Source organism: Aulonocara sp. 'chitande type north' Nkhata Bay, linkage group LG22 (genome assembly GCF_057382095.1).
Source record: "Aulonocara sp. 'chitande type north' Nkhata Bay isolate Kocher_YH1m ecotype deep benthic linkage group LG22, A_spYH_male_GT1.1, whole genome shotgun sequence".
Lineage (NCBI taxonomy): Eukaryota > Metazoa > Chordata > Actinopteri > Cichliformes > Cichlidae > Aulonocara > Aulonocara sp. 'chitande type north' Nkhata Bay.
In genome coordinates, this window is record NC_141364.1 from 1,493,088 (window position 1) to 1,503,904 (window position 10,817).

The 10,817-nt window shown below is 50.0% G+C and overlaps 2 pseudogenes; both read right to left on the reverse strand.

Annotated features, from left to right (window-relative positions):
• LOC147303125 (uncharacterized) overlaps positions 1-8,371 on the reverse strand; it is a 53,142-nt pseudogene extending 44,771 nt beyond the window's left edge.
• On the reverse strand, positions 4,277-6,379 carry LOC147303126 (uncharacterized; annotated as a pseudogene).
• Positions 8,372-10,817: the final 2,446 nt, after the last annotated feature.

Genomic DNA, 10,817 nt, shown 5'->3' on the forward strand with positions numbered 1-10,817 from the left:
TGTAGTTGTTGTTGGGGCAGCTGTAGTTGTTGTTGGAGCAGCTGTGGTTGTTGTTGGAGCAGCTGTGGTTGTTGTGGGTGCAGTTGTGGTTGTTGTTGGAGCAGCTGTGGTTATAGTGGGTGCAGTTTTGGTAGTTGTTGGAGCAGCTGTACTTGTTGTGGGTGCAACTGTGGTTGAGGGTGTTGTTGTTGTTGGGGAAGCTGTGGTTGGTGTTGGAGCAGCTGTGGTTGTTGTGGCCTCAGTTGTGGTTGTTGTTGGAGCAGTTGTAGTTGTTGTTGGAGCAGCTGTGGTTGTTGTGGGTGCAGTTGTGGTAGTTGTTGGAGCAGCTGTGGTTGTTGTTGGAGCAGCTGTGGTTGAGGGTGTTGTTGTTTTTGTTGTTGAGGAAGCTGTGGTTGTTGTTGGGGCAGCTGTAGTTGTTGTTGGCGAAGCTGTGGTTGTTGTGGCCTCAGTTGTGGTTGTTGTTGGAGCAGTTGTGGTTGTTGTTGGAGCAGCTGTAGTTGTTGTTGGAGCAGCTGCAGTTGTGGCCACAGTTGTTGTTGTTGTTGGAGCAGCTGTGGTTGAGGGTGTTGTTGTTTTTGTTGTTGAGGAAGCTGTGGTTGTTGTTGGGGCAGCTGTAGTTGTTGTTGGAGCAGCTGTAGTTGTTGTTGGAGCAGCTGTGGTTGTGGCCACAGTTGTGGTTGTTGTTGGAACAGCTGTAGTTGTTGTTGGAGCAGCTGCAGTTGTGGCCACAGTTGTGGTTGTTGTTGGAACAGCTGTAGTTGTTGTTGGAGCAGCTGTGGTTGTTGTTGGGGCAGCTGTAGTTGTTGTTGGAGCAGCTGTGGTTGAGGGAGTTGTTGTTGTTGTTGTTGTTGTTGAGGAAGTTGTGGTTGTTGTTGGGGCAGCTGTAGTTGTTGTTGGAGCAGCTGTGGTTGAGGGCGTTGTTGTTGTTGTTGTTGTTGTTGTTGAGGAAGCTGTAGTTGTTGTTGGAGCAGCTGTGGTTGAGGGAGTTGTTGTTGTTGTTGTTGTTGTTGTTGAGGAAGCTGTGGTTGTTGTTAGGGCGGCAGTTGTTGTTGGGGCAGCTGTAGTTGTTGTTGGAGCAGCTGTGGTTGAGGGAGTTGTTGTTGTTGTTGTTGTTTGGGAAGCTGTGGTTGTTGTTGGGGCAGCTGTAGTTGTTGTGGGAGCAGCTGTGGTTGTTGTTGGGGCAGCTGTAGTTGTTGTTGGAGCAGCTGTGGTTGAGGGAGTTGTTGTTGTTGTTGTTGTTGAGGAAGTTGTGGTTGTTGTTGTGGCAGCTGTAGTTGTTGTTGGAGCAGCTGTGGTTGAGGGAGTTGTTGTTGTTGTTGTTGTTGTTGATGAAGCTGTGGTTGTTGTTGGGGCAGCTGTGGTTGTTGTTGGTGCAGTTGTGGCTGTTGTTACGGCGGCAGTTGTGGATGGCGCAGTTGTGGTTGTGGGTGTTGGAGCAGCGGTTGTTGTTGTTGGAGCACCTGTAGTTGAGGGTGCAGTTGTTGTTGTTGTTGCTGTTGGGGAAGCTGTGGTTGTTGTGGCCTCAGTTGTGGTTGTTGTTGGAGCAGTTGTGGTTGTTGTTGGAGCAGCTGTAGTTGTTGTTGGAGCAGCTGCACTTGTGGCCACAGTTGTTGTTGTTGTTGGAGCAGCTGTGGTTGAGGGTGTTGTTGTTTTTGTTGTTGAGGAAGCTGTGGTTGTTGTTGGGGCAGCTGTAGTTGTTGTTGGCGAAGCTGTGGTTGTTGTGGCCTCAGTTGTGGTTGTTGTTGGAGCAGTTGTGGTTGTTGTTGGAGCAGCTGTAGTTGTTGTTGGAGCAGCTGCAGTTGTGGCCACAGTTGTGGTTGTTGTTGGAGCAGCTGTGGTTGAGGGTGTTGTTGTTGTTGTTGTTGAGGAAGCTGTGGTTGTTGTTGGGGCAGCTGTAGTTGTTGTTGGGGCGGCTGTGGTTGTTGTTGGGGCAGTTGTGGCTGTTGTTACGGCGGCAGTTGTGGTTGGCGCAGTTGTGGTTGGAGCAGTTGTGGTTGTTGTTGGAGCAGCTGTGGTTGTTGTTGGAGCAGCTGTAGTAGTTGTTTGAGCAGCTGTGTTTGTTGTGGGTGCAATTGTGGTAGTTGTTGGGGAGACAGTTGTGGTTGTTGTTGGAACAGCTGTAGTTGTTGTTGGAGCAGCTGAGGTTGTTGTTGGAGCAGCTGTGGTTGAGGGAGTTGTTGTTGTTGTTGTTGTTGAGGAAGCTGTGGTTGTTGTTGGTGCAGTTGTGGCTGTTGTTAGGGCGGCAGTTGTGGTTGGAGCAGTTGTAGTTGTTGTTGGAGCAGCTGTAGTTGTTGTTGGAGCAGCTGTGGTTGTGGGTGTTGGAGCAGCGGTTGTTGTTGTTGGAGCACCTGTAGTTGAGGGTGCAGTTGTTGTTGTTGTTGCTGTTGGGGAAGCTGTGGTTGTTGTTGGAGCAGCTGTAGTTGTTGTTGGAGAAGATGTGGTTGTTGTGGGTGTAGTTGTTGTTGTTGAGGGTGCAGTTGTGGTTGTTGTTGGAGCAGCTGTAGTTGTTGTTGGAGCAGCTGTGGTTGTTGTGGTTGCAGCTGTGGTTGAGGGTGTTGTTGTTGTTTTTGGGGAAGCTGTGGTTGTTGTTGGAGCAGCTGTAGTAGTTGTTTGAGCAGCTGTGTTTGTTGTGGGTGCAATTGTGGTAGTTGTTGGGGAGACAGTTGTGGTTGTTGTTGGAACAGCTGTAGTTGTTGTTGGAGCAGCTGAGGTTGTTGTTGGAGCAGCTGTAGTTGTTGTTGGAGCAGCTGTAGTTGTTGTTGGAGCAGCTGTGGTTGAGGGTGTTGTTGTTGTTGTTGGTGGCAAAGCTTTGGTTGTTGTTTGAGCAGCTGTGGTTGTTGTGGCCTCAGTTGTGGTTGTTGTGGGTGCAGTTGTGGTTGTTGTTGGAGTAGCTGTAGTTATTGTGGGTGCAGTTGTGGTAGTTGTTGGAACAGCTGTAGTTGTTGTGGGTGCAGCTGTGGTTGAGGGTGTTGTTGTTGTTGTTGGTGGCAAAGATGTGGTTGTTGTTGGAGCAGCTGTAGTTGTTGTTGGAGCAGCTGTGGTTGAGGGTGTTGTTGTTGTTGTTGGTGGCAAAGATGTGGTTGTTGTTGGAGCAGCTGTAGTTGTTGTTGGAGCAGCTGTGGTTGTTGTGGGAGCAGCTGTAGTTGTTGTGGGTGCAGCTGTGGTTGAGGGTGTTATTGTTGTTGGGGAAGCTGTGGTTGTTGTGGGTGCAATTGTGGTAGTTGTTGGGGAGACAGTTGTGGTTGTTGTTGGAGCAGCTGTAGTTGTTGTTGGAGCAGCTGCAGTTGTGGCCACAGTTGTGGTTGTTGTTAGAGCAGTTGTGGTTGTTGTTGGAGCAGCTGTAGTGGTTGTTGGAGCAGCTGTGGTTGTTGTGGTTGCAGCTGTGGTTGAGGGAGTTGTTGTTGTTGTTGTTGTTGAGGAAGTTGTTGTAGTTGTTGGGGAAGCTGTCGTTGTTGTTGGAGCAGCTGTAGTTGTTGTTGGAGCAGCTGTGGTTGTTGTTGGTGCAGCTGTGGTTGTTGTTGGAGCAGCTGTAGTTGTTGTGGGTGCAGCTGTGGTTGAGGGTGTTGTTGTTGTTGTTGTTTGGGAAGCTGTGGTTGTTGTTGGGGCAGCTGTAGTTGTTGTGGGAGCAGCTGTGGTTGTTGTTGGGGCAGCTGTAGTTGTTGTTGGAGCAGCTGTGGTTGAGGGAGTTGTTGTTGTTGTTGTTGTTGTTGAGGAAGTTGTGGTTGTTGTTGGGGCAGCTGTAGTTGTTGTTGGAGCAGCTGTGGTCGAGGGAGTTGTTGTCGTTGTTGTTGTTGTTGATGAAGCTGTGGTTGTTGTTGGGGCAGCTGTGGTTGTTGTTGGTGCAGTTGTGGCTGTTGTTACGGCGGCAGTTGTGATTGGCGCAGTTGTGGTTGTGGGTGTTGGAGCAGCGGTTGTTGTTGTTGGAGCACCTGTAGTTGAGGGTGCAGTTGTTGTTGTTGTTGCTGTTGGGGAAGCTGTGGTTGTTGTGGCCTCAGTTGTGGTTGTTGTTGGAGCAGTTGTGGTTGTTGTTGGAGAAGCTGTAGTTGTTGTTGGAGCAGCTGCAGTTGTGGCCACAGTTGTTGTTGTTGTTGGAGCAGCTGTGGTTGAGGGTGTTGTTGTTTTTGTTGTTGAGGAAGCTGTGGTTGTTGTTGGGGCAGCTGTAGTTGTTGTTGGAGCAGCTGTAGTTGTTGTTGGAGCAGCTGTGGTTGAGGGTGTTGTTGTTGTTGTTGGTGGCAAAGCTGTGGTTGTTGTTTGAGCAGCTGTGGTTGTTGTGGCCTCAGTTGTGGTTGTTGTTGGAGCAGTTGTGGTTGTTGTTGGAGCAGCTGTAGTTGTTGTTGGAGCAGCTGTGGTTGTTGTGGCCTCAGTTGTGGTTGTTGTTGGAGCAGCTGTGGTTGTTGTTGGAGCAGCTGTGGTTGTTGTGGGTGCAGTTGTGGTTGTTGTTGGAGCAGCTGTGGTTATAGTGGGTGCAGTTTTGGTAGTTGTTGGAGCAGCTGTACTTGTTGTCGGTGCAGCTGTGGTTGAGGGTGTTGTTGTTGTTGGGGAAGCTGTGGTTGGTGTTGGAGCAGCTGTGGTTGTTGTGGCCTCAGTTGTGGTTGTTGTTGGAGCAGTTGTAGTTGTTGTTGGAGCAGCTGTGGTTGTTGTGGGTGCAGTTGTGGTAGTTGTTGGAGCAGCTGTGGTTGTTGTTGGAGCAGCTGTGGTTGAGGGTGTTGTTGTTTTTGTTGTTGAGGAAGCTGTGGTTGTTGTTGGGGCAGCTGTAGTTGTTGTTGGAGCAGCTGTGGTTGTGGCCACAGTTGTGGTTGTTGTTGGAACAGCTGTAGTTGTTGTTGGAGCAGCTGCAGTTGTGGCCACAGTTGTGGTTGTTGTTGGAACAGCTGTAGTTGTTGTTGGAGCAGCTGTGGTTGTTGTTGGGGCAGCTGTAGTTGTTGTTGGAGCAGCTGTGGTTGAGGGAGTTGTTGTTGTTGTTGTTGTTGTTGAGGAAGTTGTGGTTGTTGTTGGGGCAGCTGTAGTTGTTGTGGGTGCAGCTGTGGTTGAGGGTGTTATTGTTGTTGGGGAAGCTGTGGTTGTTGTGGGTGCAATTGTGGTAGTTGTTGGGGAGACAGTTGTGGTTGTTGTTGGAGCAGCTGTAGTTGTTGTTGGAGCAGCTGCAGTTGTGGCCACAGTTGTGGTTGTTGTTAGAGCAGTTGTGGTTGTTGTTGGAGCAGCTGTAGTGGTTGTTGGAGCAGCTGTGGTTGTTGTGGTTGCAGCTGTGGTTGAGGGAGTTGTTGTTGTTGTTGTTGTTGAGGAAGTTGTTGTAGTTGTTGGGGAAGCTGTAGTAGTTGTTTGAGCAGCTGTGTTTGTTGTGGGTGCAATTGTGGTAGTTGTTGGGGAGACAGTTGTGGTTGTTGTTGGAGCAGTTGTGGTTGTTGTTGGAGCAGCTGTAGTTGTTGTTGGAGCAGCTGTGGTTGTTGTGGGTGCAGCTGTGGTTGTTGTTGGAGCAGCTGTAGTTGTTGTGGGTGCAGCTGTGGTTGAGGGTGTTGTTGTTGTTGTTGTTTGGGAAGCTGTGGTTGTTGTTGGGGCAGCTGTAGTTGTTGTGGGAGCAGCTGTGGTTGTTGTTGGGGCAGCTGTAGTTGTTGTTGGAGCAGCTGTGGTTGAGGGAGTTGTTGTTGTTGTTGTTGTTGTTGAGGAAGTTGTGGTTGTTGTTGGGGCAGCTGTAGTTGTTGTTGGAGCAGCTGTGGTCGAGGGAGTTGTTGTCGTTGTTGTTGTTGTTGATGAAGCTGTGGTTGTTGTTGGGGCAGCTGTGGTTGTTGTTGGTGCAGTTGTGGCTGTTGTTACGGCGGCAGTTGTGGTTGGCGCAGTTGTGGTTGTGGGTGTTGGAGCAGCGGTTGTTGTTGTTTGAGCACCTGTAGTTGAGGGTGCAGTTGTTGTTGTTGTTGCTGTTGGGGAAGCTGTGGTTGTTGTGGCCTCAGTTGTGGTTGTTGTTGGAGCAGTTGTGGTTGTTGTTGGAGAAGCTGTAGTTGTTGTTGGAGCAGCTGCAGTTGTGGCCACAGTTGTTGTTGTTGTTGGAGCAGCTGTGGTTGAGGGTGTTGTTGTTTTTGTTGTTGAGGAAGCTGTGGTTGTTGTTGGGGCAGCTGTAGTTGTTGTTGGAGCAGCTGTAGTTGTTGTTGGAGCAGCTGTGGTTGTTGTGGGTGCAGTTGTGGTAGTTGTTGGAGCAGCTGTGGTTGTTGTTTGAGCAGCTGTGGTTGTTGTGGCCTCAGTTGTGGTTGTTGTTGGAGCAGTTGTGGTTGTTGTTGGAGCAGCTGTAGTTGTTGTTGGGGCAGCTGTAGTTGTTGTTGGAGCAGCTGTGGTTGTTGTTGGAGCAGCTGTGGTTGTTGTGGGTGCAGTTGTGGTTGTTGTTGGAGCAGCTGTGGTTATAGTGGGTGCAGTTTTGGTAGTTGTTGGAGCAGCTGTACTTGTTGTGGGTGCAGCTGTGGTTGAGGGTGTTGTTGTTGTTGGGGAAGCTGTGGTTGGTGTTGGAGCAGCTGTGGTTGTTGTGGCCTCAGTTGTGGTTGTTGTTGGAGCAGTTGTAGTTGTTGTTGGAGCAGCTGTGGTTGTTGTGGGTGCAGTTGTGGTAGTTGTTGGAGCAGCTGTGGTTGTTGTTGGAGCAGCTGTGGTTGAGGGTGTTGTTGTTTTTGTTGTTGAGGAAGCTGTGGTTGTTGTTGGGGCAGCTGTAGTTGTTGTTGGAGCAGCTGTAGTTGTTGTTGGAGCAGCTGTGGTTGTGGCCACAGTTGTGGTTGTTGTTGGAACAGCTGTAGTTGTTGTTGGAGCAGCTGCAGTTGTGGCCACAGTTGTGGTTGTTGTTGGAACAGCTGTAGTTGTTGTTGGAGCAGCTGTGGTTGTTGTTGGGGCAGCTGTAGTTGTTGTTGGAGCAGCTGTGGTTGAGGGAGTTGTTGTTGTTGTTGTTGTTGTTGAGGAAGTTGTGGTTGTTGTTGGGGCAGCTGTAGTTGTTGTGGGTGCAGCTGTGGTTGAGGGTGTTATTGTTGTTGGGGAAGCTGTGGCTGTTGTGGGTGCAATTGTGGTAGTTGTTGGGGAGACAGTTGTGGTTGTTGTTGGAGCAGCTGTAGTTGTTGTTGGAGCAGCTGCAGTTGTGGCCACAGTTGTGGTTGTTGTTAGAGCAGTTGTGGTTGTTGTTGGAGCAGCTGTAGTGGTTGTTGGAGCAGCTGTGGTTGTTGTGGGTGCAGCTGTGGTTGAGGGTGTTGTTGTTGTTGGTGGTGGCAAAGCTGTGGTTGTTGTTGGAGCAGCTGTACTTGTTGTGGGTGCAGCTGTGGTTGAGGGTGTTGTTGTTGTTGGGGAAGCTGTGGTTGGTGTTGGAGCAGCTGTAGTTGTTGTTGGAGCAGCTGTGGTTGTTGTGGGAGCAGCTGTAGTTGTTGTTGGAGCAGCTGTGGTTGAGGGAGTTGTTGTTGTTGTTGTTGTTGTTGTTGAGGAAGTTGTGGTTGTTGTTGGGGCAGCTGTAGTTGTTGTTGGAGCAGCTGTGGTCGAGGGAGTTGTTGTCGTTGTTGTTGTTGTTGATGAAGCTGTGGTTGTTGTTGGGGCAGCTGTGGTTGTTGTTGGTGCAGTTGTGGCTGTTGTTACGGCGGCAGTTGTGGTTGGCGCCGTTGTGGTTGTGGGTGTTGGAGCAGCGGTTGTTGTTGTTTGAGCACCTGTAGTTGAGGGTGCAGTTGTTGTTGTTGTTGCTGTTGGGGAAGCTGTGGTTGTTGTGGCCTCAGTTGTGGTTGTTGTTGGAGCAGTTGTGGTTGTTGTTGGAGAAGCTGTAGTTGTTGTTGGAGCAGCTGCAGTTGTGGCCACAGTTGTTGTTGTTGTTGGAGCAGCTGTGGTTGAGGGTGTTGTTGTTTTTGTTGTTGAGGAAGCTGTGGTTGTTGTTGGGGCAGCTGTAGTTGTTGTTGGAGCAGCTGTAGTTGTTGTTGGAGCAGCTGTGGTTGAGGGTGTTGTTGTTGTTGGTGGCAAAGCTGTGGTTGTTGTTTGAGCAGCTGTGGTTGTTGTGGCCTCAGTTGTGGTTGTTGTTGGAGCAGTTGTGGTTGTTGTTGGAGCAGCTGTAGTTGTTGTTGGGGCAGCTGTAGTTGTTGTTGGAGCAGCTGTGGTTGTTGTTGGAGCAGCTGTGGTTGTTGTGGGTGCAGTTGTGGTTGTTGTTGGAGCAGCTGTGGTTATAGTGGGTGCAGTTTTGGTAGTTGTTGGAGCAGCTGTACTTGTTGTGGGTGCAGCTGTGGTTGAGGGTGTTGTTGTTGTTGGGGAAGCTGTGGTTGGTGTTGGAGCAGCTGTGGTTGTTGTGGCCTCAGTTGTGGTTGTTGTTGGAGCAGTTGTAGTTGTTGTTGGAGCAGCTGTGGTTGTTGTGGGTGCAGTTGTGGTAGTTGTTGGAGCAGCTGTGGTTGTTGTTGGAGCAGCTGTGGTTGAGGGTGTTGTTGTTTTTGTTGTTGAGGAAGCTGTGGTTGTTGTTGGGGCAGCTGTAGTTGTTGTTGGAGCAGCTGTAGTTGTTGTTGGAGCAGCTGTGGTTGTGGCCACAGTTGTGGTTGTTGTTGGAACAGCTGTAGTTGTTGTTGGAGCAGCTGCAGTTGTGGCCACAGTTGTGGTTGTTGTTGGAACAGCTGTAGTTGTTGTTGGAGCAGCTGTGGTTGTTGTTGGGGCAGCTGTAGTTGTTGTTGGAGCAGCTGTGGTTGAGGGAGTTGTTGTTGTTGTTGTTGTTGTTGAGGAAGTTGTGGTTGTTGTTGGGGCAGCTGTAGTTGTTGTGGGTGCAGCTGTGGTTGAGGGTGTTATTGTTGTTGGGGAAGCTGTGGTTGTTGTGGGTGCAATTGTGGTAGTTGTTGGGGAGACAGTTGTGGTTGTTGTTGGAGCAGCTGTAGTTGTTGTTGGAGCAGCTGCAGTTGTGGCCACAGTTGTGGTTGTTGTTAGAGCAGTTGTGGTTGTTGTTGGAGCAGCTGTAGTGGTTGTTGGAGCAGCTGTGGTTGTTGTGGGTGCAGCTGTGGTTGAGGGTGTTGTTGTTGTTGGTGGTGGCAAAGCTGTGGTTGTTGTTGGAGCAGCTGTGGTTGTTGTGGGTGCAGTTGTGGTAGTTGTTGGGGCGGCAGTTGTGGTTGTTGTTGGAACAGCTGTGGTTGTGGGAGTTGTTGTTGTTGTTGTTGTTGAGGAAGTTGTGGTTGTTGTTGGGGCAGCTGTAGTTGTTGTTGGAGCAGCTGTGGTTGAGGGAGTTGTTGTTGTTGTTGTTGTTGATGAAGCTGTGGTTGTTGTTGGGGCAGCTGTGGTTGTTGTTGGTGCAGTTGTGGCTGTTGTTACGGCGGCAGTTGTGGTTGGCGCAGTTGTGGTTGTGGGTGTTGGAGCAGCGGTTGTTGTTGTTGGAGCACCTGTAGTTGAGGGTGCAGTTGTTGTTGTTGTTGCTGTTGGGGAAGCTGTGGTTGTTGTGGCCTCAGTTGTGGTTGTTGTTGGAGCAGTTGTGGTTGTTGTTGGAGCAGCTGTAGTTGTTGTTGGAGCAGCTGCACTTGTGGCCACAGTTGTTGTTGTTGTTGGAGCAGCTGTGGTTGAGGGTGTTGTTGTTTTTGTTGTTGAGGAAGCTGTGGTTGTTGTTGGGGCAGCTGTAGTTGTTGTTGGCGAAGCTGTGGTTGTTGTGGCCTCAGTTGTGGTTGTTGTTGGAGCAGTTGTGGTTGTTGTTGGAGCAGCTGTAGTTGTTGTTGGAGCAGCTGCAGTTGTGGCCACAGTTGTTGTTGTTGTTGGAGCAGCTGTGGTTGAGGGTGTTGTTGTTTTTGTTGTTGAGGAAGCTGTGGTTGTTGTTGGGGCAGCTGTAGTTGTTGTTGGAGCAGCTGTAGTTGTTGTTGGAGCAGCTGTGGTTGTTGTGGGTGCAGTTGTGGTAGTTGTTGGAGCAGCTGTGGTTGTTGTTGGAGCAGCTGTGGTTGAGGGTGTTGTTGTTTTTGTTGTTGAGGAAGCTGTGGTTGTTGTTGGGGCAGCTGTAGTTGTTGTTGGCGAAGCTGTGGTTGTTGTGGCCTCAGTTGTGGTTGTTGTTGGAGCAGTTGTGGTTGTTGTTGGAGCAGCTGTAGTTGTTGTTGGAGCAGCTGCAGTTGTGGCCACAGTTGTTGTTGTTGTTGGAGCAGCTGTGGTTGAGGGTGTTGTTGTTTTTGTTGTTGAGGAAGCTGTGGTTGTTGTTGGGGCAGCTGTAGTTGTTGTTGGAGCAGCTGTAGTTGTTGTTGGAGCAGCTGTGGTTGTGGCCACAGTTGTGGTTGTTGTTGGAACAGCTGTAGTTGTTGTTGGAGCAGCTGCAGTTGTGGCCACAGTTGTGGTTGTTGTTGGAACAGCTGTAGTTGTTGTTGGGGCAGCTGTAGTTGTTGTTGGAGCAGCTGTGGTTGTTGTTGGGGCAGCTGTAGTTGTTGTTGGAGCAGCTGTGGTTGTTGTTGGAGCAGCTGTGGTTGTTGTGGGTGCAGTTGTGGTTGTTGTTGGAGCAGTTGTGGTTGTTGTTGGAGCAGCTGTAGTTGTTGTTGGGGCAGCTGTAGTTGTTGTGGGTGCAGTTGTGGTTGTTGTTGGAGCAGTTTTGGTAGTTGTTGGAGCAGCTGTACTTGTTGTGGGTGCAGCTGTGGTTGAGGGTGTTGTTGTTGTTGGGGAAGCTGTGGTTGGTGTTGGAGCAGCTGTGGTTGTTGTGGCCTCAGTTGTGGTTGTTGTTGGAGCAGTTGTAGTTGTTGTTGGAGCAGCTGTGGTTGTTGTGGGTGCAGTTGTGGTAGTTGTTGGAGCAGCTGTGGTTGTTGTTGGAGCAGCTGTGGTTGAGGGTGTTGTTGTTTTTGTTGTTGAGGAAGCTGTGGTTGTTGTTGGGGCAGCTGTAGTTGTTGTTGGCG